The sequence below is a fragment of the Megascapheus bottae genome, chromosome 1, assembly GCF_031878675.1.
Source record: "Megascapheus bottae isolate mThoBot1 chromosome 1, mThoBot2.hap1, whole genome shotgun sequence".
NCBI classification, from domain to species: domain Eukaryota; kingdom Metazoa; phylum Chordata; class Mammalia; order Rodentia; family Geomyidae; genus Megascapheus; species Megascapheus bottae.
In genome coordinates, this window is record NC_143509.1 from 87,180,071 (window position 1) to 87,206,595 (window position 26,525).

Sequence of the window (26,525 nt, forward strand, 5' to 3'; positions counted from 1 at the left end):
TTCTTTTTTTTGGAAATTATTTGCCTTTGGGGAAAAATAATAAATATTATTATACTGACTCTGATGTACCACCATGTTTTATAATGGAAATTCAGAAAATGTTATTTCTAATGTCTGGAATAGATTTTTGCCCCCCATCCAAAGCTTCACTTCGCACTCATTATTATTCTGAGATCAACTATGAGCCAAACATATTAAATAGAAAATTTCAGAAATAAATAATGCACCAGTCTTTACACGTTATGAGCCGTGATGGAATTTCATTCTACATCCACAAAGAGAATCACCTCTTGGTCCAGGGTATCCATTCTGTTCTTCATTACTTCCCATCAGTTACGTAGTAACCCTCCTCTCACAGTACAGGTCTTCAAGTAACATTTATTTTACTTACTAGGAGTACAAAGCCCAAGAGTGAAACTCTTTGAATACGCAAAAAAATAAAAAATAAAAAACATACTTTTAAATGAAAAAGTTTCCCACTTAATAAACTGCTGAGATAAGGACAATCTATCCATAAAATGATTAAGAAGAAAAAATAAATATGTTACCTTTGCTGCCATATATCAAGCTACAGTTGGGAACTACACAGCACTGTATGTTTATGCTTAGGAATGAACACACTGTCCATATGAAAATCATCAGTGTGATTGCCTTAGGGATCCATTGAGGGTCTTAGAATGTACCTTTCATGGATTAAGGAAGATCAGCTCTATTCATTTCATACAAGTTTGGCACATAAACAAAGACCAGTTGGGTCACTCTCCTAATCCTTGTTATTCAGGAGATTGATATATAGAGGATTAAGCTTTAAGGTCAGATTTGAGCAAAAAATTTGCCAGAACCTAACTGAATGAACAAAAAATTGGAAATGTAATAGAAAGATAAAGATTCAATCTAACCTAGGCATATAAGCGACTGATAAGCAGAAGAAAAAAAATGCTTCTTTGCCAGTAGTGAATATGCTTGAACACACTTTTTCAAATGTTCATTTCCATAAAAAAAACTACCTTGACCTTCTCCCCACCCCGCCATGAGGATGGATACCCGCTTGGGTGGGGGTGGGCCTGCTTTGTGTGGAGACCTTCCCAATTTGTGCGCCAACTCCAACTAAGGTGATAGGTAAATTCAAACCCTGTGCTATAACCCTATTGGCTACCTGTGTGTGGCTGGAGCTGACTATGGTCCCTCTGTGTATGTAACTATCCCACTGGTCACCTGTGTGGTCAGGTTCGACCACATGGGTTTTACCCTTAAAAACCCAGCATGAGAGCCACTCAGGGTCACAGTGTCAGCTCCCGAGTCTGCACTGTGTCCCTGGCCAGTCAGTTCACCATCTACTTCCCCAAAAATTCACCTTTTTACATGAAAAAAAAAAAAAAAAAACTACTTCCATCAAATCGCAAAAAATGCATAGTGACAAGTGCTTCAGAAAAATGTGTAAAAGTGGTTTGTGTTATTTCATGTGAATGGAAATCATGAATACCCAGCTAGTGTAACATAAATATTATTTTATTGAATGTATTTATATACCCTTCCTTCATCTGTGTCTATTCCAAGAGAGATCTACCAAAAGTTTTTTTTGTTTTTTTACAATTTACAAAAAATATTCATTTACTTATCAAAGTTTCTGGAAGCTGGTAAATCCAAGGTTGGGAGGCTGAATCTGATGAGTCTTTATTTTTTCCCTATATTTTTTATTGTAATTAATAGAAGGGTTACATTATATTCACCAGATAGAATGTGCATTACTTCACAAACATTGATACCCTTTCTTATGTCTTGGTTCCCATTTCCCTCCCCCCACCCCCACTCCTCATCTTGTTTTCCCCCCTTCCTTATTCTATTTCAAATAAACAAATATGCATATATACAATATATCAAGAGATTGTTGTCCTTAATGTTATCTCTCATCTCTTTTGCTGTCCCTTGGTTATCTCATATTGTTACAGTATTTCACCAAACTTTTTTTTTTTTTTTACAGAAAAGATGCAAGTCAACAGGGCAAATAAAAAGGTAGAAGGAAGCCAGGGTGCTATGATCTGAATATAAAGTATTCCTGAAAAAGGCTCCTGTGTGAGTGGTTTGGTTTGCAACAGGGTTATTTATTAGGATGAAGGTGTAACCTGTATCAACTGACGAGTTCCTAAGTGAATGGGCTACTACTACTAGGTGTGAGGCCTGCTTGGAGCATGTATGTCTCTGGTGGTGTAGCCTTGAAGGTTGTATCTTTCTCTCCTTGTCTTTCTCTGCTTCCTGTCCACCATGAGGTGAACATTTTTGCAAAATCATGTCCTACTGCCACCATGATCTATGGCTTCTTTGCAGGCACAGAAACAATGCAGCCAGCCAGTCAAAACCAAAACCAATAAAGGAACCAAATATTTCCTCCTGGTTGTAAGCACACGGGAGTAATCTACTTTGGAGGTAGAAACTGCAGTCTGAGGCCAGCCAGAAGATAAAGCCATACCTCAACCAACAATCTGAACATGGAGGTTTAGACCTATAATCTCAGCATCACAGGAGAACAAGTTGGAAGATCACAAAGGAGACCAGGCTGTAGGAAAAATAAAATCTAACCTGAAACGTAGCAAAAAGGGTTTGGAGGATGACTCAAGAAGAGCACTTGCCTAGCAAGTGGGAGGCCTTGAGTGCAAGCTCTATTACTACCAAAGAGAAATCTGAGGTTGTTTTGCCACAGCGATGAAAAGGTATCTAAAGCACTTGGATGCATACCAGTAGGAGTTTGTTTACCACAGATTTTATCCAGATCATCTGAACTATACACATGGAATCTTTGGGGTATACTAGAGTAAATGTTTGTATCGCTCAGAATCATACACTGAAACTGATTTATAGATGAAAATACATAGGAATGGGTATTTAAGAAGCGAGTAAGTCCTGGATGCAGTGACACCATGAAAAGGAATTAATACCCTGAAAAAGAGGCTTGGGCGATTCCCTGCCTACTTCTGGTCTGAAAAATTACAGTGAGAAGATGGTCATCTATGAAGATAAAAAGTCTTCACCAAACAAGGAATGCTAGCCTCCACAACTGAGAAATAAACTTGTTCTTTAAAAGCTATCCATTGTATACCATTTTGTTATAACTACCCACATGGTTTGGGAGAAAAAAATTAAAAAGAGAAGCAAAGAAAATGCAGGTACGTTTCCCAATTAATGATCTTAATATCCTTTTTTCTCATTAACACATCACATATTACTGGGTCTACAAGCAGATCAATTACAAATCTACATCAATGAAAGAAAGGTGAAAATGCTAAGTGGGAAGCTCAGAGGCAGAGCCAGGTGGCCTGGTAGAAAAGGCCATGGACCCTGCCAACAGGCTGACAGAAATACAGATGGCAGATGATCTCTACGCTGGAGGGGAGAGCTGTTGTGGACAGGGATGACTGGAAGACTGAGATTACCTGCCTGAATGTTCAGTGTAGATGTCATGTTGTCTTGAATAAACAGAGACTTTATATGTCTCATTTTCTAATCAAGGCAGTCTTTATATGAATTCTCTACTGCCTAGTAGCAACCACTAAACTTATTCCTGATCTATTCTGCTAAGCTCTAATAACCACAAATTTTCGGTAAAGGAAATAAATGTTTCGGGTGATTAAAATAGGCAGAATGGTAAGATGAAATACAATACCTTCTGTGTCTCCCAAATGCAAAAATAACGCGACCTGATAACAGTTTTGAAAGGTCTCAATCCAAATACTTCCTGAAAATTAAAAGAAATATGTGTTACTCTAAGTGCAACTCAGTACTCTAAGCTACTCTCAGTATATTTCAGTGGTGTTTTAAAATGGTATTTCCACTACTGACTAAAATCTGTCATCTCAAAAACTAGCTAAAAAGATGTTAAGATTGTAACTTCTCATACATGCTTCCCTAGAGGACTACTGCGGATGACAATTTATGCTTCAAAATTATTTACAAAACAACTACATAGACAGAAAAATTTATGACTCTAGACATGTTTTATTACATAGATTAATATGTATCTATGACATACAAACCCTCAGCCTAATTTTAATTATATTCTAAAATCTAAGTGCCAGTGAATGTATAGATTTCCCTTCTTGAATTCTTGTTTATTAAACACGTCATTTGAAATATGATGTAAAAATCAATGTTAATAAATTCTTTAATAAAATTTTTAATTATTTACAAAAATTACACTACAATATATTACCCAACAATAAAATTTTTTTTACAAAAAGAGAAGAAAAAATGTAAAATATCACACTACATATCTTGTCTTTACATTAGCTTAAAAACTGTCTCCTCTTCTTGGGGATGTGAGAAGTTTAGTGCCAAGATAAAAAGGACTCATTTTTCCCCAGGATCAGAAGGAACAGAAATTATTAACCTTACCCTGCTACCGACAAAAACACATGAGCAAGTTTATATTTTCAGAAGAAAAAAAAAAAGAATCAATAATATCTTTGGCCTGCAAGAGACAGGCTCACTTTAGTTCTGTGATGGCGATGGCACAAATAAACTTTTAAGTTGGTCAGCATGCTAATGAATAGTGAAGCTAGTAGGTAGTAAGTAAAGGAAGTTACGAAAGCTGCTCTGCTTCCGCTACAGTAGGGTCCCATTGAAAGCAGCCATTTACATCTGTCTGACACAGCTAGCCTCTTCAATTTCTAGCCTATGGTCAATTCTCAACATCATAGCCTTGAATATAATTAAATCTACACACACACACACACACACACACACACACACACACACACACGAAATCTAGCCTCACCAAACTAGCTACCTGTCCCCATTACTTCATTTCATTCTCCTTGAAAGCATATAGACACCAAATTTCTTAATCAAGCATCAACCACTATTTTTCTCACGGTTGCTTTTCCTTAATGCTTTCCTCACTGTCACTGATGAATTAATCACAAATCTTAAAACCTGATCGATTAATACATTAAGGAAAGGGAGTGGCTATATGGACCAACTTCAATGAAAAGCCATTGCCTATCTGTTTATTACTATATACTTCCACAGTCATTTACTCAGTTCTTCGATTCATCCATTTTTTCATGAGTAAAATTTCTAATGTCTATGTTGGTGCAATACCAACCCTTATGGTTGGTCATATTGTGTTATAGATTCTCCCATTTGCCCAGGTTATTTGATACTTCAAATTCTACTGTTTGAAATCCTGCAACAATTGGCTTAGTAAAAGTACATGCATTAGTCACACTAATGCTTCCTTCTACCAGTAGCAAGCAATATTGCCTACATGTATACAGAAACTACAGATGGAATTGTATCTAAGTCAAGAATGTCTCTAAGATCTTAGAAATAGACCATATCTCCTAAAAAGTTTGTAATCAGGTAGAAATTTTAAAAAATAAATAAATAAACCCTAAAAAAATCTCCAAGTGATAGGAGAAATAAAGACAAAGGGAGAGAGGAGGAGGTAAGAGGGAGAAAGAAAGGTAGTACACATTACCATTTTCTATTAGGACACTTTTTCAGCAGCTAAATGAAAAACATAACCAAATCATTTTATGTAATAAAATTTAACCTTATATTGACCTTCCTCATAAAGCAAACAGATCTCTCTATCCAATAAGGTTCCATCTGAACTATGTAAGATGATAAGCAGTACCTTAATTGCCTTCATTTACATGACTTTGAAACTATTCTGGGCTGAAGTCATTGCAAGGTCACAGAATACAAAAAAAGCAGAATATATACATTCTACTGAGGAACAGCAATCCTTTTCAGTGTAGAAGCACCTTCTTTAGATCTCATTAGGAATTATTAGCTGCTTAATACAATCAACAAGTGTTGCCATCTCTTCTTGAAATAAATCACATGCATACATACACATGCATTGATTTTATAAGTGCATATAACATATTAAGAATATATATTTAAAAAAGTGCATCACATATTATGGCTTTCTTATTAAAATTAATCTAGAGCCTATCAGCACTTAAATTAAGGCACAAAATAGGACTGTTCTTTATTTCTTTTTCCTTATTTTTTCAGTAAGCATTTCAGAAACATAAAACCCAAGGTAAGAAACTATACCTTTAGAAGCTGGGCATGGTGGCTCATGCCTGTAATCCTAGCTACTCAGGAGGCTGAGATGTGAAGATCAAGGTTCAAAGCCAGCCCTAGACAAAGTCTATAAGACTCATCTCCAATTAACCACTAAAAAACTGGAAGTAGGGCTGTGGCTCAAGGGGTAGGGCAGTAGTCTTGAGCTGAAGAGCTCAGGGACAGCACCCAGGCCCAGAGTTCAAGCCCCACAACCGACAAAAACAAAAACAAAACAAAACAAAACCCATACCTTTAGGAATATATTGGCAAACAATGCATGTTAACTATACTCACAGTTGCTAGTTTCATTATTTAAAACTTAATTCAGCTAATTTGTTAATTTGTTTAAGAGTATGAGGTACATATTTCATATCCAATGATATCACATTAAAAACTAAACAAATTACAAAAGACTGACAAAAAACAGCTATCATAAACTTACAGGGGACAATATGTATTCTGTCAAATAAATTTGAATATATCAAAACACATCAAAAACAACTCGATTGAAAGGGCTACCTTTAGTGAAATCCTAACACAAGCTACATATAATTGGTATTTTATTAGGAAAGGAGACTGAAAGAATTAGGACAAAGCACTTTTATTTGTCAGTGGTAGGGCTTGGACTCTAGGCCTGCACGCTGACCCTGAGCTCTTCAGCTCAAGGCTATCACCCTTCCTCTTGAGCAACTGTGCCACTTCTGGTTTTCTGTTGATTAATTGGAGATAAGAGTCTCAAGGTCTTTAGTGCCCAGACTGGCTTTGAACCCGGATCCTCAGATCTCAGCCTCCTGAGTAGCTAGAATTACAGGGATGAGCCACCACCCGCAGCTCCAAAGCACTTTTAAAATATATATATAATATTAGCACAAAGGTGGAGCCTCAAGTGTTTGTATTAGGTTTAATGTAAAGTCACCAGAACATTAATTTAAAAGGCTTCTATTATCAAACGAGGTAAATCTTTCATATTTAATTTGTGACCCAAGCACTTTCCTATGATTGAAGCTGAATTTTTTTTAATTTAAAAAAGACTTAGGGAAAGAGATGCAATGATATTGGAAAGTTTATATTTCTGTACATTCTCTCCCTACAAAGAAGTACAAAACTGTTCCATGAAATTACATAATAATACATCCAAGTCATCCCAGCTTATCCTACTATACAAAGAACACAGGATGAATACATGTTTACTTTGAGATTTCTCCTAAATAAACCCCCATACCATGGTCATTACTTTGTCTTTTTAAGAAACAAAATAATACTTCAATTTCTACCTATGAATTGAGCCACTTCACTGTGGATAAGCTGTTTTTATATAAATACATACATAACCAGAAAATCTTAATTGTTATCATTATGTACATGTAACTTGAAATTACCACATCTTTAGGTGTTTTTGTTTCCTTCTGTAAGAAAAGCAATTCAAGGTCAAAGGGGCAACTTCCTATCTATGCAAAAAGAAATTGTTAGTTCCCACTTGTTGGTAAATGTAAGTGTACCTGAGGTTAATTAGAAGCTAGGAACCTAGTTAACAATGCCCTGTTCCTGTTTACTTTTCAGTTTTTTTCCCCAAAATGAAATCTCATCTCTGACTGAAGATTATCCTCTGATACAGTGCAATACTTTTTCTGCCCACTCAAAAAGACTGATTTACTTTATGCTGTTAGCAGACTGTGTATGAGGACAATAGCTGAAACCTGTTTTTATAACCACAACTTAATTTCTGTGTAGTTTTTAATGAGCGACAATTTTGAACTGAAAATAAATTATATGAATGCCAACATCACTCTCATAGCTTCCAATGAAGAAAAAAGTTAAAAATTCAAGTTTTGGATAAGATACAATCTTGGGTAACTACAGCAAAACCCTGGAAAAATGCATGTACCATCCATATATTGATAAGTTTTGCTTGCAGTAAAGAATGATGTAACAACAATTGAATGGCCTTTATCACTGCCCTTTAGGGGGCTAGCCTGCTTTTTTTTTTTTTTTCAGTATGTCATCATTTTTATTGCCATGTGGCCATATTTGTGAGGACGATGAGCTGGATCTCAAAACAATTTCCATTTACGGTTCTTTTCTACAGAAATTGTCATCATGACTGATACTCAAAATATCTGCTCTGTTGTGAGACTCATTAGCCATTAGACAGCACAGGAGACTGGTGCCTGTGGATCATGCTTATAAACATGTAGCTATTCAGGAGTCTGAGATCTGAGGACAGTAGGGTTAAAATCAGCTAGGAAAGAAAAGTCTAAGAGATGCTTATCTAAAAGTAACTAGCAAAAATGCCTGACTGGAGATGTGGTTTGGGTGGCACAAGCCATGAAGGAAAAAGAAAAGGGAAAGCACAGGTCCTGAGTATACACAAAAACACAAACAGGTACAACTCCTAAAGGTTACTCTGTTCTGCCTTGCTTTTCCACTAAGCCTTACAATCGAACTTTTTACTGGCTCTTCTACCCACTGCACTAATCAATGCTGCCATTCTCTCATTTTGCCTGTATAGCATGCCATATCTCCAATGACCCATAAGTCTAGTCAGAGCCACTTTCAGGAACTTCTCTGGTGTCTCCTCCTCTGAGACTGCACCTGACTAACCACATCAAAGAACAGAACTCTGGGTGTGTATGGGGGGGGAGGGGAATGTGTACATACACCTATCTCCATTTCCTCTTTACTTTTCTCCCTCACCAGGATGTCAAAATAAACAAACTGATCACTTCTTAAAATACAGATAATGATATAGAAATATAAGATCCAACTGAAGGTAACTTAAAGAAAAAAACCCAAACACTAGCAATTCAATTCTGTATATCAAGTTAAATCCTGGACTGTGTAACTCAAACTGCAAGGGACAGGTCAAAAACACTTCATAAACCTTGAAACACCTGCTATGGAATATGTTAATACTCAATTTAATCTAGGAAATATTTCTCTTCTTCCCTCACCTGTTCCCCCACCCATCCTGCATTCAACTCCATAAACTGCAGTTATCCCCCATTATAAAACAGTTGACGGTTAAAACAATGAGCCAACCAAGAAAGTACAATATTCTATAACTGACATTTACTGCCATTGGCCTTGGACTTCTAATCTTTACCAGACGGGCACACAAATCAATCCATCAGCTCATAAAGGTGTGCTTTTTTAACCTCTAAAACAGATGGGATTGGCCAGAAGTGTCTGGCATGTCAAACTGCTAATCACGGCTGCCCTTTGCACAAAATAACCCACTTAAGTTGAGGCATGGTTGCACTGTAACCGACATTAGTCTGTGGGAAACCCATTTAACTGTCACACACTCCTGCCACTCCTGCTCTCCCTTAATTAAGCCTAATGCCTTATGCTTTGACCTTTTGTTCTAGCCTATTAACCCTATCTAGTACAAGTTCAATTATGTTAAACTAAAAACTTTGCTGTAAAATATTAAATGTCAAGTTCAAAAATCAAAAGGAACATCCTCCTAGCCTTAAGTTCTATGCACCCTGATACTCCAGGCATTCAAAAAATAAAACCTCATGTTCCTTCGAGGTAATTCTGACACTTGCAGAGTTAGGACTACACTGCTGTTCTTCTAGTACAACTCCTCCAACACCCCTCCACCCCCCCCCCTTTTTTTTTACAAAAGAAGCCACAACCAGAAAATTTTAAATAGGGTACAATGACAATGATGCTAATCATGATGATGACATATGTAATCAATACGTAAACCATTCAGCACTCTAACGGTATTAGTATTTTTCACCATACTTCGTTATCTCTCAGTATCTTCCAGAACATGTTAAAGACAAATCTAAAACAAAATGAGTAATGACTTCAATACAGTCTAGCAATATTTTTCCTATCTCCTCTCACACACCATGGTCACTGAGAATTGCTAAGTCCTGCAACACTCATTGAAGTACTAGCCACAAGTGATCACAAGGATTGGGCAAATTCACAGGTTTAAGGACAAGTACTTTTCACACTTCCACACTAAAGATGCTGTTCACATAGCAATCCTAAAAAAACAAAACCCCTTAAAATTCACAGTAAAGCACTGTAACTTCACGTGTATTCTCCACCAGCATAATGGTTCTATCACTCTGTGATATGTGCTACTATTTTCCCCCCACTCATTTCATATAACTAGACAAAACTGTTTCCCACCTTCCTTGTAACATAAACCGAAGATCAGTGACTTAAAATTTAAAATTCTATGGTAAACACGAAAAACAATATTTAATACATTAAAATTCTGGGAAGATTTTAACGTTTTGTCTTTTGTGAGGATGGCCCAAGGGCCCATTTTTGCAAACTAGTCTCAATATTAACGGTTGCAGTCATCTTTTTGCCTTTACAACCCTAAGTTGTACACATGTAAAGAAACTTTATTAAATGAAACATGTATAATACAACACTGTTTAAGATGTAAAATATGCAAATAAGTAAGTGGTCAAATCGAAAGAAACACTTGCTGAGAGACATCCATTGCCAAGCATAGATAAAAGTTAGTTCTGGTGAAAAAACTTGGTCTTCCAGAAGCAGAAAACTAGGTTAAAGTTATTTTGAAAGCACTTGTTAAAAACAATGCCATAAATACTTATCCAGGCAATGCATTTTATTTAAGATTTGAGGGAAAAAAATTCTCATCTAGAATTTCTGAGCTCAATTTAAATTTAATTTTATTTTCTGCCTTTCATCAGCAATAATTAATCATTAAAGAGCATGATAATATCACTATAGTCAGAATATCCAAGATTCTGTGTCTATTGTTCTGATTATTATTCTGTTTAATAGTCCATATTTTCATAGTTATAAAATCCTATATTTTTAAACCTAATAAAAGGGTTTCATCTATTACTTAATTCCCACAACTTTATCAGGCACTGGACCATCAGTCACTCTTGACAGCCTCTAATTTTCAAGGTTATTGAATACAAAAATTAATTGCAGGCAGGAAATTTTAAGATGATTTCATGTTGTTACCAATAACATAATTAAATGTGTTAAGCTGGTGGGTTCTCTGGACTCCTAACAGTGACCTAAGGATATTACCTAATAGTCTTTAAAATACTCTGCTTCACTCCTTTAACAATGAAAAGGACACAGAAATTAAATGTTGCCTCTAAAATTTTGCTGAACATGTTTTCTAATGTATTACAAGGTTGCTATTTTGAATAGATTCAAGATTATTGTAGCAAATTGCTTCAAGTGGCAACTGCACTGTCACCAGCAGTTTCATTTTTCCTCTTTAAAATTAATATGACTGGAAAGATGATCATTTTTTGCCAGTCCTGGGGCTTGAACTCAGAGCCTGAGTACTGTCCTTGGACTTTCTCACTTAAGCCACAGCACCACTTCCAGCAATTTTGTATGTGTATAGAACCAAAGAATCAAACCAGAGTCTTCACGCATACTAGGCAAGCACTCTGCCACTAGGCCAAACTCCTAACCTAGATGATCATTTTTTTAAACTATAATGTTATTCTTGAAAGAGGACTAAATCAAACAGCCCCAAAAAATATAGTGAAACTATTGTTTGCAAGCTGTACATAATAAAGAGCTGTTTCTTGGAAATATATAGATTCCACCCCCTGACCTAAATGAGCCAGATTTTACCATTAGTTGAGATGGGCACCGCTCAAATCACCAATGCTTCCAGACAGCCTTGTAGGTTGGCAACACATAGGGGAATGGGCAACACAACAATGAGTAAGCTGGTATTGCTTAGAGTCTACTGAGAAAGCAGACACTGACAAATCTGACTGTGGTACACACAATAGTGTGCACAGAGGAAAATATTGACTCAGACTTGGGAAATGCAATAATCCTTTAAATATTCTTGCCTAGTGTCCCCTGAGCAATTTGCATGTGGCCATATGAAGAAAGTGCTATTGGTTGGGTTACTCTCTTCTTTCTTCCAAGAAGTGTGATCATCTATGTGCAAGGTACATTATCACTGCTTGTTTGCATGTTCCTTTATAATTTTCTTATAACAGAAAGCAAGAATGTGGTCATAACCTTCATGTTATGTGCCCAGTTAAACTAAAGACTCAAAACACCTCCACTGATAGTTGTAGGTAATAAATAAGACCAGTGTTCTGATTACATCAGACAACTAAAGGTGCCTGACTGCTGGTCTACTAAAAGAAAGCTGCCCTACTGTGTGTTTGTGTGCTGAGTCGGGGTACTATCCTTGGTTTCTTTGTGCTCAAGGCTAGGGTTCTATCACTTGTGCTCTACTTCTGGTTTTCTGTGGTTATTGGAGTTAAGAGTCAGCTTTTTCTTGCTCAGGCTGGCTTCAAACTGTGATCCTCAGATCCCAGCCTCCTGAGTAGCTAGGATTACAGGTGTGATTCACCAGCATCCAGTCCCATTTCCCCCGGATTGCTTTAAAAACAGAACTCAAAATGCCTATGAGCTCATACACAGATGTACTATGCAACTTCTCTCTTCAAAATTCTCAGCTTACAAATTATATTGAAGTAGCAAAATCATCAAATAGACTCAGGACTTCTTCTGAAGATCACAAGGACTGGAAGTACTAGATCCAAGGTAATGACTGACCCTTTCACATCCCCCTTTTCAGGACCCCTACAGATTACTATAGATTCTATCTTGGTCTTAGTTTGGGCTTTATTCTTGGGTCCACTGACAAAGATGGGTTAACTCTTGACTTCACCCTGGCTCCAAACTTTTCTTCCTGAGACTGCTTAAATAAAAATCAATTGTGTCAAGTAAGCCAAAACTGACTTCTCACTCTGGGTCAGTCTAATTGACACCTGAAAAACATTCCAAAGCCATTTAAATCCTCAGGGGTTCAATTTCTTGATCTGTAAAATGCATATGATAATTTGTTAGAAACTGTAAATTAATAAGAACAGAAACCACTAAAAGATTAAATATTTACCCACATGTATCATATGGATCCTGGTCAATTAAACAAACAAACAAAACAATTTGCAAAATTAAGGGAAATATAAAAGGAAGCAAAAAAAAAGAGAGAGAAAAGAGGTTCAAAAAAGAAAATGACACATATGTGCTGAGTATTCTTTAGTACTTTAACACTATTTGGTTTATAAATTCTATCGCATGCCCTTCTACAGAAAAGATGCCTCCATAAACTGGTTGTGTAATAATGGAGAAGATAGGAAAAGTGCCTCTAAGGCAAGAGTGCTGAAGTTTATAAGCATCCATAACTTTTGGTCACAGTACTCTACGAAATTACTTCAACTTGTTAAAGTCCAGGCAAAAGAAATATAACACTGAAAAAAATGTTTTGAATAAAACATAACACTGATCCGTATCAGTCAAGTATTGCCAGGAGAGGTGAAAGATTTTTTTTCAGCCCTAGGGCCTAGCATTACCTTGGGTTTTACTCATATAATACCAAATATCCAGCCATTGGGAAAGAGCTGGATGATAAATTAAAGACTCTTATTTCAACCCCATATTTGGCATTAGCTACACTCAGTCTATTTCAATCAGAGATTTTTTTTTTTTTTCTTTCTTCTCAAAGAGGCATGGATGCTTTAGAGGAATAATACAAGTATATAATGCTGAATAAAACATGTCTCTCAGGTACCTCACACTGACAGTTTCTCTTGGTTGGCCAAAATATATTCTCCTCATAAAAAAGAGAAACAAAGCATTCCTTTCAGCTTTATATAAATCCTTTGTTTTCCCAACATTTACTCAGAAATTCAACATCCAAAGCACACTAGAAAATATTACAAGTATGGGCCTTATTACTCATCCTACGTCTCCATTATAGTTTCAATTTGTACCTTTCAACGTATAGAGAACTACTCAGCTAGAGTAGTTTGGGGTTCAAAATTCCATAAATTTTAAATGAGGAAAGAAAAAGAGGTAGAGAGGTATGGAGCTCCATTTCTCACCGCTCAACACTAAATACACAAGCATGGTGTGTGCTGAAAAATACAGAACTTACCACAAATCTGACTAATGCAGACAGAAATCTTTTCCTCCAAAGTTCTAATCTCACCATGAAACCAACCATCTGTATCTCTACTTCCAATCAACTCACAAACTCTAGTTTGTATTGCAGAGATTATCAACATTAGCAGCATCTTTAGCACAATTATTATGGGGGAAGCCAAGATAATAATAATAATTTTTTATAAAACTAACAGAACCTTGGTAGTCAAGCCAGGAAAAACTACCACTTTGAATTTGTTACAACTGCTCCTTGAAGTGGACAAACATAATTAGCCTTGGGAACAATGAGATTAAGACCATGACAAGCTACTTTAATGAATTATATCAAGAAACATAGTTGCTTTCACTGCCTCAAAGAGCAAGGCAGTAATTCTGTAGTACACTTCAAGAGCTAGCTCAGGAGAGCAAGGTGCCACTGCCCTTGGGTACCCTGGTTCTCTGTGCTCTCACATGCGTGGTACAGGCAGCAGGACATGAGCTCTGAGAGAACGAAGGTGTGGGATCAACAGACATGTGCCTTTCCAAGAGGCCAGCCTGAATTTTACTGTCACAAGTTAGGTAGGGAGCCTGACTGCCTGAAAATTCTGCTCAAAAGATGGTAAATTAGGGCCAGGAGTTTGGCCTAGTGGTAGAGTGCTTGCCTAGCATCCACGAAGATTTGGGTTTGAGTCCTCAGTACCACATACACAGAAAAAAGCCAGAAGTGGTGCTGAGGCTCAAGTGGTAGAGCTCGAGCCTTGAGAAAGTCCAAGGACAGTGCTCAGGCCCTGAGCTTTGGCCCAGGACTGGCCAAAAAAAAAAAAAAAAAAAAAAAAAAAAGATGGTAAATTATCAGTGAAATTAGCTGTATGGCCTCAGGCAAGTTACTAACACCACTCACATTATTTCTTAAACCAGAAAAAATGGCAAAGGTAGTTCAGGGAGTTTGTAGGGATTGAGAACATGTATATAAAGGAGCCATACAATGGCAGGCCCAAAATATTTGCCCTCAAAGGAACAGTTCTCTTCCTTTTCTGACTCTCCCCAAAGCAAAAAAAAAAAAAAAGAAAAAAGAAAGAAAAGAAAAAGAAAAAAAAGAAAAAAAGAAAAACCAAGCATTTGGACAACTTTCTACTCCACATCTCTTTCTTTGAAAAACCATACATTTGAAATCATTACTTTTTAGAGTCAACAGTAGCATATATTGACATGAGTCCAAACTTCAGACTCTACACGTCATTATTATCTACGGAGATAACAAGAACTTACTATCTTTTGTACCATTTATTGAGTTAGTAGAGAAACCTAAAAGAAAAAGTGAATTTGACTAAAAAGAGAATTTTTTTTCTAGATTGTATTCAAAAATCAAACCTGAGCTTACATGACCCACTGTGTAAATAAATAGTGCATTCAGGGCAAACATGGCAAAGGTGATTAATTCATATAGATACTATTTTCCCATTTGGGGTTTTTCATATACCTCCAAATACTTTGTTGATTCACCTTACCTTCTATCCTTCTTCCCCATTATAATTCTACTCCTCTACTATACATGATTATAAATTCTTAATTAAGGGGCCAAACCATTCAAGAAAGGGTACTTTCAGAAGCCAAGTAGCATCCTTTATGCATTTCTTCTTTGTGAATTGTTGATTCATCAAGAGAGCAGTCACATTTGATTCTGGACCTCTAATTCTCAGACATGTGCTGTTACATGTGTCATTAAGCACTGAAAGACTGTATATCAACATAGTCCCCTCTCTCACTAATACAACAATAAATGACCTTTTGACTTTTAATGCAGTCACATATTTAACATATTCATACATTACCTATAGACAAACTTCACAATTAAAAGCACCTAAGTATAAGAAGTTAGCTTAGTCCCTCCATGTGACTTAATCATCAGATCTTTATCTAGAACTTTCACTTAGCTGGTAAACAATAGAAAGTAAACCAATCAAACCAGACCACTAACTACACAAGCTCCCAACTCCATTGAGTTGTCATCAATACCTTGCACTTTTGAAATAAGCAGTGGCCGAGACTAACTCTGACCAAGTGGCTGAGAAATGACCTTCTTCATTAAGAGTCTAAGAGTGAATGAGAGACTCCTTACCAGCAAAGCTCTGAATAAACACCTACATCAGGTCAATCAGAGTTGCCCTGTCCCAGTGGTATCTTAAGTTGATGACTCAAATTCCTCACAGGCTTCAAGTTTAATATTTTTTGAAACCCTGGGCTTAGTCACAGAGAATTCAGGGCAAATAAGGATTTCTTCCTTTCATTGTCAAAGTTAAAGAGGCAAGGTGGATTTTAACTTCGAGCTTCAGGTGCAAGAAGTTAAAATTTTTCTAAAGAGATTGAGCCATGATAGCTTATAGTTTCAAACACAGCTATTAACTCTGTCAGAGGCAAGTTTACTTCCAAGTTCCTGAACAAAATCCTTTTGCCTCAGCCCTAGTAACTCAAAGTGAGGAAGGAAAGGACGAAAAGAGAGAATGGGTGAATAATAGATAGATGTCACAATCACCTTTCTAGATTAAATTTCAACATATGATGGTGTTTTAATTATTTCTACCAAAAAATAGATTATATTTTAAAAGATAACTATTCATACCATTATCTTAAAAACTGGTATAACTTAAAAAAATTAAAACTACTAAGTATACCCACTGAGGATCTTTTTTTCTAATGTTACTCAATAGAGTGATATTAGTCTCTTTTTTTCTCCACATTTTTAAATTGCCAACCTTCTTACATTCTTCATCTTTGCTTTTCTTCTATTCCTCCCAGAGCTCTAGGCTAACTTTTCATCTCCAGCATAATTCAAAGGTTAAATTTAAACAAATTCTTAATACCATGGTAAACCTACCCCATTTTAAAATTATATTACTGTTCTCTACTTCATGAATTTAAGGAAAACTACAGTAAGTTTCTGGCGCAATGATTTTCTGAAGTATCACAAATTCTGTAGTGTTTTATTAATATTTTCAGGGAAATGTGGGGTCAATTTGAATTTCAAGATTCATGATACAAAGCATTTAGTATAAGTCATACACATTACTGTCCTATCCTACTCATCTCTAAATCTATATTCATTATGGCAACATATAACAACCTTTTCTACCTGTAGCAAAACATGAGGCAATTAGTGAGAAATTGGTTCTAATCTTCACAATGGTGCACATTCAACATCTATCAAATTGAACATTAAATCTCAAGGAAGAAAAAAAATAGGCAACTATTTAACAGTTTGCAAGGAAATTCCGGTAAGACTTCAGCTCTCTTTGGTATCCATTTCTCCTCTCCATGAACAGTAAGAAAGCATTCTTCTATAAATATTTATATCAAGTCATCACTATCAAAGATCCTATAAAAGATTTCTTCATTTCAACACCCAAACTTCAACATGGAACCTTGTCTGACAAAGAATACGTGTGAAACTCCAAACTCCAAATCTTCAAAGAATAAAGAAGAAAAGAAACTTAATGGTGTTTTTTTTTTCTCCAAAGCAACGTTGACTCCTGGTTTCATGCTGGTCCTTAATTTTGAACATCTACTTCAGATATATTTAAGAGGTATTCAAAAGCAAAGTGTGCATATGCACAAATGAGGAACTTGTTTTGTTTTTTTTTCCTCTGCCTCAGACAACCACTATTTATATAATATTGCTGGCCTCATAAAAGGGAATCCATTCCCATCAGCAATTCATGTCTCTGCTTCAGCATCAGATGCAAACAGGATACAGAAACAAGATCTCTCTCCTCCATTTACTTTTTGTTCTTCATTTCACCCTCTGGATAAAATCCTTTCCAGTGCTCTGCTTCACTATCTGAGACTCCTAGCTTTTACCTTTCCTCAAACCTTATTGATGTATTTCTGATTGTTGTGTTACCTAAATACTACTGAATGAGTTTGCTCATCCCTTACTCCCACAATCTCAAAAAACAAAAAACAAAAATACTACTTAAGGAAATGAATCTTATTTAACAGATCTAAATAACCACACCCTGAAAATCACCCAACCCCTTAGGCCTGTTAAAAATATTTGACTTTTCACAAGTCACCAACTTTTTTTATTTTTAATACTTATTTTTTCTAGTTGGAAGAACTGAGCATATAAGGCATCAAGACAGCAAATGCTTTTTCCTCAGTCATCATGCATGTAAATAGTAAGACATTATTTTAAAAAAAAAATCCATACCTGGTTGTGTATCAGTCACCTAAAATAGTACTGAAGAAACTTGACCTGACCTCCTCAGATAAAATTTGAGAAGCTACAAATTTAAGGCAGGGAAAAGAAGAAAACATCAAAACTTACAGAATCTTTTTATTTTAGAAAAGAAAAATAACGGTAGAAAGAGAAATTAAATCTTCTCCAAGAACCCACACTTTAAAAACTTAAGTCAGGCCATCTAAACTTTGAAAAGTACAAGTGAGCCTTTTCACAATTCAAAGTGAATGGAGTTTTGTTTTGTTTTATTTCTTGATTAAGAATTATATTTTATAAATATGTTTTTAATCAGAATTGCCTTTTTAACATTATACACTAAATACTATTACTTTTATGGACCTCTTAAAAACAAGAGCCTCACAATCTTTCGTTTAAAAAAAAAATAAAGACTGTATTTCTTTAACCTCATATAGCCTAAGTCACTCTGATTTCAAATTACTTCTACATCATAATCTCCTAAATGCTGGTTTGCAAAGGAATCTGTGCAATTAATAATAGCCTTCCTCAGTCTCGTCTTTCTATAAAGCTGAGGATGGCATCTCTTTATCTTCCTATTTGTTCCATTAGATTGACATATTTTGCCTCATCTGTCACCTCCCATAAAACTCAGCTTTCAGATGAGTTAATTCATTTTTAGTTGTCCTCAATGTTCTAAAATAGTGATGTTTGACAGAATTAATACAGTGCTCTAGTTCTCTCTGTTCAACTGATATTTAATTAACAACCTTGGAGGCCATCTTTCTCTTGGGCTACACCATTTAAAGGCAGAACAACACTTCCTCCTTGGACAAAGTAGTAAGCCACATGGCAGCAAATCTCCCTCCCTCAAGTCTCCAGTAACAGACTCTGCTTTAGTACATATAAAGTACAAACAAAATGGATTATTACTTTATCTCACATTGACCTGACTCCCATCTCTGAACCACACCTCTGCTCTTCCCTACATTCCTCTTAACCTTTTGAGTTCCAGAAATTTGTATAATTCTCAGGAACTCATGGTTTTTGCTTCTGCTGGACTGAACAAGCCCTAATAGCATTTTATTTGTAAGGTTTCTTGAGCAGCCAGTATCACAGAAAATCTTCAAACACTCACAGACAGCTACCTTGGAGCACACACAGAAAATTCCCTCTTTTAAATTCTTTTGAAGTAGTATCTTTTGGAGAATAGCCCACTCAACTTGATATGTCATAATAATTTTCTACTCAAAAGGTGGCACAGATAATTCAAATTGGCAGTTGCTATTTATTACTTAAATAACTGTTCCTTGGATGGCCTTGAAAGCCTGAACTTCTTAATCATTTTTGGTTTTTTACTATGTTGGAACCACAAGAGGCATGTCAATTTCAGCAAACTTCAGGAGCAATAAACTAACAAACAGACTCTAGGTGGTGGTATAAGTTATTTTTTATCACAATGTTTTGCTCTTAAAACTGCAGGAATCAGAAGGCCCTTTGCCTCCTATATACACATTTATATTTTCTTTTTCTTTTCTTTTTTTTTATTTACAATACTTCAGGGTGTTTAAATTAGGGAAGATCTAAGTTTTAGCATTTCAGGGTACAAGTAAGACATGATTCTAAGTTAGGTCTTCTTATGTGCACTCAACTGATTTCTACTACTTTCAAGGCCTTTTATAAGTAAAATTCAGTGTGGGATGTTCCCCTTTTCTATTTTAAATGTAACGTCTTTCCTTTCTAAAGGACTTTTAAGCGTAAGTTTGGAAAGAAGTTTTTCCACACCAGAGCTATGGAAAGCCTAGAGTAGTGCTTGCTCCATCGACTGGCTCCTTCCTTTGTCTCTAGGAACATAGGCAGAGAAAGTTACCATGAGTGATGGAGACACTGTTCCATTGAACAGTCAAAAACCAGAGAATTCACTTGGGAAAAACTGGAGCAACTCACTTGGAAGTTGAAAAACATTTCAACATACTGCAGACAGCAAACCTACACTTAGGGGCCAGGCAGATGAAGCACCATTTGTTTAAAAAGTCAACTGATTTCACTGTCTCTTCAACAAAGGTAACTAACTGATGATTAAACACTGCATAATCACATCTGGAAGATGCCACCCACTTGCTAAGCCTGTGATTCACTAATAAGCAGGTTCCATTCAATTCATAACTTTAAAAGAATGAATTACTTAAACCCTCTGCTTTACGAATTCCCCTGAGAAGCAAAGAAAAAAATATTTACCACATATACATATAGATTACCTAAATATATGTGTACTTTGGCCATCAGTAGACATGGCCTCACTATATCACACTTAATCCATTTATTTACTTTACCAAAGCCGAACTTAAGTTCCACCAGCTGAATTAAAAGTTCCTGCACCTAAAATCACCTCAAGTTTTCCTCAAATAAAATGTCTTATTTTTAAAAAAGCATTTTTTTGTAAAGTACCTATCATTGCGCCCTTCTTCAGCATCGGACGATATTCCTGCCAGCAGGGAGGAACTCCCAGACCGCTCCCGAGATCAACATGTGTCACAGACTCCCGACGCGTCCGCCTCTCCAACCCCGGCCATTCCCTTTGTTCTTTTAGCCCCAACACCAAACTCGGTGGGGGTTAAAATTGGGGAAACTAACTTTGGGTTAGGGCGGGAAGGGTCTCCGGCCCGAGGTAACCCACAGAAACCCTTCCTGGAACTAACCAATCATTGGATCGCAGGAGTCAGGAGCAGACCGTCAGAAAAGTGGGCGACGCAGCCTGCCAGGGCTAAACTGCGAGCCCGACCCCCCCCCAACCCCCGTCCCAGGGGTGAAACCCCCGACCGGCCTAGGAGAGGGTGGGTAAGGTGGGGGTGGGCTCCCAGGGACCCGGCCCTAGGGGGGCCAGGCGCGGACAGGCCCGGTCAGAGTCTGAGATCCGACTCTTCCAGGCCGGGGAATCGCGCGAGCCCAGGGCAGGGAGGCGCCCGGGCGGAAGGCGGCGGGGGGAGCGATGCCCAGCGCCACCCAGGACGCGCGCGGCAGGGTAGCCCGGGACTCGAGGTGCTCGAAAGGCCGGCGGGACATGGGGAGGGGGGCGAAGTGGGGGGGGAAAGACCCGACCCCAGCCCCGCTTGTTGGTCCTCCCCACCACCACCACCATCTCCAACCCCCGGTGGCTCAGGGCGCCACGGCAGCCGCGCCACGACCCAGGGCTGGGCACCGAAGGACGGACGGACGGACAGAGGTGGAACTCCACAACTTGCCAGCCCCGCTGCCTTCCCCGGGTACCGCTCACCTACCCCGAGTTCCGAGAAGGAGCTTCGGAAGCCGGTGGAGAAGCACGATTCTTCCCCCCCGCTCCTCCTCGGCTCCCCCCCCCCACGCCTACCCTGCTCCGATACGCCGTCCCTGCCCGCGGCCAAGCTCCTCAGCCGCCGCCCGCGATCGCCGCGCCCGGGCCGCCCCGACGCCCCCGCGGCCCTGCCGGCCACCGCCGCCTCCGCCGCGGGCCGCGCTCCCGGCTCGTTTCCGGCGCAGCCGCCGCCGGCGGAGGCTCCACGGAGCTTCCCCACCCCCGGGGGAGACCGCGATCGCCACTCACCCGAGGCCCGCCGGGCTCCGAGGCTCTCGGTCTCTCCGGGCTCCAGTCAGACTCGCTCCACCGAGGCGTCCCCCACCGCGCCCCGCCGCCCCGTCCGGTCCTTCCCGGCCGCTCCGGTCGCCGGTGCCTCCCGAGCCGCAGCGCCGCCGAGCGCGCAGCCACACGGAGGACCCGCGAGGCCCCGGGCCGGGTGCGCGCGGCTGGGTCTTGTGCCTCCGCCTGGGCCGCCGCCTCCGCCTGGGCCGCCGCCTTCCTTCCCCGCCGCCTTCCTTCCCCGCCGCCTCGGCCGCCGGCGCTGCCTCCGCCGCCTCCCGAGTTCGGGGCTCTGCTGCAATGTCTGCGAGGCTGACTTTGAGCGCCTCGCTCGCCGCCCGCCCGCCCGCGGCCGCGCTCCTCCCTCCGCCCGCCCGCGACTCCGCCGCCGCCGCCGCCGCCGCCGCCGCCGCCGCCGCGGCCCGGTCCCTCCCCTCGCCGCCCCACGCCATTCAGCTCCTCAGCCAAGTTTCTTAACCCTTTTCCTCCCCCTCCGCCCATTGTCACCCGGGCGGGAGGGCGCGCTCGGGTCCAGAGCCTGGCTGGTGGGGGTGGGGTGGGGGACAGGGGGAGGGCTTTTTATCTTTTAATTGTTTTCTGGTCCCCGTCATCCAGGTCACCTGGCTGGGACCTCAGGGCCTCCCCCACCCCTCCCCGGGAATGGGGGGTTTGGGGGTACAAACTAGGAAATGTGAGTACTCAAGATTCCCGAGGAAGGGGGGGTGTCTCTCATCCCCCCTCCCCTGCCTGGACAGATCCTCCCGGTGGGGGGGGGGGAAATGTGGCGGAGGAGGGGGGGATGGGGGGACAGGAGACACTTTTAGTGACCAGGCTTAAAGGCGCCCCGCTGGGTGGAGCGGAAGGGTTGGGGGAGTGTCACAGTAAGGGATCGGGGTGTCCTGTCCTCCCCAGGGGACCCTGCCTGGATGCTGGCGCCTGAAATGTGTCCCCTCCTCCCATACCTACCCTCCCCCCGCGCGCGCACACACACACTCACACACACATACACACGCGTCTCCTTGGCTTCTCTCTCCAGCCACCCTCAGTGTCCACCTTGTCATCTGTGTCCTGCTGTCATCTGGGGTGGATGGGAATGACCCAGGGGGACCCCTAGCACCCCACGTCCAGCCGCAGCACCTGAGAGGCCGCAGCGGGTAATCGATGTTCAGACACTCTCCCCACCCCACCCCCGGGAAAGGAGACCTGAGGAGTGGGGGTGTCCCCCCACCCCGCCCCTCACTCCACTCTCCACCACCCCCCCTCCCCAGGCTGGATTTCAAGTCCAGCTGCTTTGTCCCTAGGAAGTCTCTAGGCCCATCTCCTCTCTGCCCAGTGGAGGGAAATCTGACCCCCAAGACCAGGCACGGGGGAGCCGGGGCTGTGACTTCTTGGACAGTTCTGCTGGGCTCCGTTTCTGAATAAATAACAATTACATCACGAGGCCCCGGGAGGCAGTACTGTGAAACCTTCTTAATTCTCTTTCAGCTGAGTCGAGCTGCTGAACCCCGCCTCTGAATGGTGTGGGGGGGGGGGGATGAAGAAGAAAGGGGTACAGATTGGTGAAGGAAGAAAGTAGAAGGAGGAAGAGTGGTAGGAAACCGTAGCCCCAGCTACCCCGCTTCTTGTATGTGCTGCTTTTCAAAATCGTCATATTCTCCACGGGCCCCAAACATCCCTCTAGAACCATGAACGCCCCCTCAACACCTCCCCAGACGCCAGCTTTCTTTCTGACTTTTGCATCTAGCATTTGGTAACTCGCCGTGAAAAAAAAAAAAATAGAAAATACAAGTGCCAGGGGGAAAATGAGAGCTTGTTGTTGCAGAAATGGTTTCAGCTTGACACAGAAACGCTGAAGTGTAAGGCTCCGTCTCACCCTGTGCTCTGAGATGGCATGCCTATGTGAAAACATTTACTAGAGAGATGAATGAGCGCATGAAGCGTGCATGAAGCGCTCGCTCCTCCTCCGTAGGTTTTCATATCCTAAAGAATTTGATCGCATTCAGAAACAAAAAAAGTTGTTAGTTCACTTTGAAACACAGCAAAACACCCGACTTCTAAAACTGTATTCTATGCCTGTTATGCAATCACTGTGTTGTGCATTCAAAATTGAACCTTTGAAAATGTGAATGAATTCTGGAACACCTTCTCAATCTGGGAAGTGTAATTGATTCTTAGTAAATCTAAGTCCTAGAATAGTTCTGGACACCGATTAGCAACGTTTTTGCCTAATGCAATGGTCAATTTTAAAACATTCAATTATGGAATCCATTGCCATGTAATATAGTGTAGTCCCCATATATTAAACAATGTACTGTTTACATTTGTTACAGTTCAGAATCCTCAAAAGGTAAGATAGTAAAGATTCTTTTTCTATGTTGTATCATTTATCCAAAATTGATACGAAGTAAATATTCCAATTAAATAATAATCAGCAAGAATACTGAGTGGACCAATATAATATTAAAGTATGTATTATATAAAGATATCTATATCTCTATATAAATAATCAGTAAGATCAGAGCTTGGCCGTCTAAGGGGGTCAAATTTCTTTAAACTATTGTAATACAAAGACTTTCTAAAATATATGTCTGCTTTCTCAAGTATTTCTTGGGCTTCATTTTGCTCTTTTTATTTAGGAAGTCCAGTGCCAATGGTATTGAAAGTAATGAGTATAATGGTAGTGAATTCAAGAAATGCTTTCCAGATAGGAGCCCAGTGATATTAAGTAGTCACTGGAGGCCAAGGTTTAAAAAAATTACATTCAAAGCTAACCTGAACAGAATAGCCTGTGAGTTTACATCTCTAAAATAGACATCGAAAATCAGAGGTGGAGGTATGGCACCAGGGGTAGAAAACCAACGGAGTAAGCAAGCCAAGCAAGGGAAAAGACCCTAGGTTTAAACTTCAGTACTGCCAACAAAGAAACAAAAAGAAATATATAAATATATATACCTATATCTGTCTATTAGCTATATATAGAGAGAGTCAGGCATCATATTTTCAGCACTCAAGTGATGAGAAAGCAAGTTAGAGGCCTAGGTTATATAGCAAGTTTATGGCTAGTGCGAGTTACATATCAAGACCTGTTATAAAAAGGCAAGAGATAGATATATAGGGAAATGGGGAAATGTTAAAATATTTACTTCTATTTTCTGTCTGTGACTATGCTATGTTCTGACTGCTTGATTATCTCCACACTTGGTAATATCTCTCCATAGGCTGATAATGTATTTTCTTGTCCCTGTTTCTAGCATTGGTACATCTAACATTGATTCCTCTTCTGATTGGCATCTTTGAGTCGGGGATCTTTGAGAGCTTAGCTTGTTACAAGTCTGTCTAAAGTATAACTGAATAGGGTCTAGGTAAAAAAGTGATATGTTTACCAAAGAGTAAGGCAGATGCATATTTGAATTGTTTAAATGTTATTTCAAAATGAGATTGTACAGCAAGCCAGACATTGGCATTGCATTCCTAAATGTTCAAAATCTATTGACATATGTTAAATGACTTCCTGAAGAAGCTACTCAATTCTTACTAATTTATCTTTTCAACCCCACAGAAATAGAGTCCTTGAAATCCTGTACTCCATTTGATGGTGGATTAGTGTTAAATGAATTGCACACCTCTTGTAGAATTCATTTTAACCTAATCGTGCTAATTATGTAGAGATTATTTTGTTGTTGTTCTTTGTTTATTAAAAAAATCAATAAACATGTTGCCAGGCTAAGAGTGTCACTGCAATATTAGGGCATAGAATTAAAACAAAAATGTCTGTACAGTAACTTATAGTTTGCAGGCAACTTTCACTGAATGATTTGTGACAGGGAAATATGCCATTCCATATCGTATTACCCTAGGGTCATCATTCTTGTGGAATCTGATGCTATAGTTTAGGCTACACATATATGCCTGCTACTAAGACTCTACAAAGATAGGTTTTTGATCTGTTCGCTAAATCTCTCATGGACAGCATTTTCCAAAATATTTCATGTCTGAGTATGTACTCATTGATGTCCTACTTGCATATAGTACAGATACACGGTACCTTCCTTGATGATTTTATGCCCCTGTCCCTATGCTCAATGCACAGAAGCCACTCAGTAGTTGTCAACCAAGATAATGTCATCCTCCAGCATAGTGTTTATTTTCTGCTTGACGTATGGATGGTGTATAGTTGGAGGAGTCCAAAGAATATTTTTACAGTGAGAAACATGACTCTCATGGCTATTAAAAGTTTGCCTAATGAGCAAAATAAAAAAGGGATTCTCAGGCAGGCGGTTGAACACCAAAGAGGTATAAGAAAAGAAACATATGTCCTGAAAAGCGTGCCCCATTAACACACCAGATTGAATGAGGACATATGGGAGGGAGTAGAGAATTGATCATATACAAATAGAACCCTGGGACAATAAGGCTACTCTCCTTTTAATTCATATTTTTTATGAGATCACAGGCACACAGTAACATGAAGTGATCGAATGTAAGGTAAATGCATAATTTAAAAATTCTTTGTCACCACATTCAAAGAGAACAGAGAAACAGGTAGTGTTAATTTGAATAATTTTTCTGTATCAAGATATTTCAGTGTGTGTACCACATAAAGATAGTTAAATATGTTATATTTTATTCGTTTGAAGATGAAGCCTTCAAATTCCAGTGCCTTTCACAGCCACACAGTCACACACACACACACACACACACACACACACACACACACACCCCAAA

General features: G+C 39.4%; 1 protein-coding gene across 2 annotated transcripts in view; it reads right to left on the bottom strand.

Moving 5' to 3' along the window:
* The window catches only part of Nrip1 (nuclear receptor interacting protein 1), a 79,435-nt gene extending 57,586 nt beyond the window's left edge, over positions 1–21,849 (bottom strand). The window contains exon 1 of one of the 2 annotated variants that reach the window (XM_090347942.1): positions 21,768–21,849. The gene's annotated coding sequence lies outside the window, so the exon portion shown is untranslated. Of the gene's footprint in view, positions 1–20,635; positions 20,898–21,767 lie in introns of those variants that run through there. The other variant, XM_090347950.1, reaches the window with a different exon arrangement.
* Positions 21,850–26,525: the final 4,676 nt, after the last annotated feature.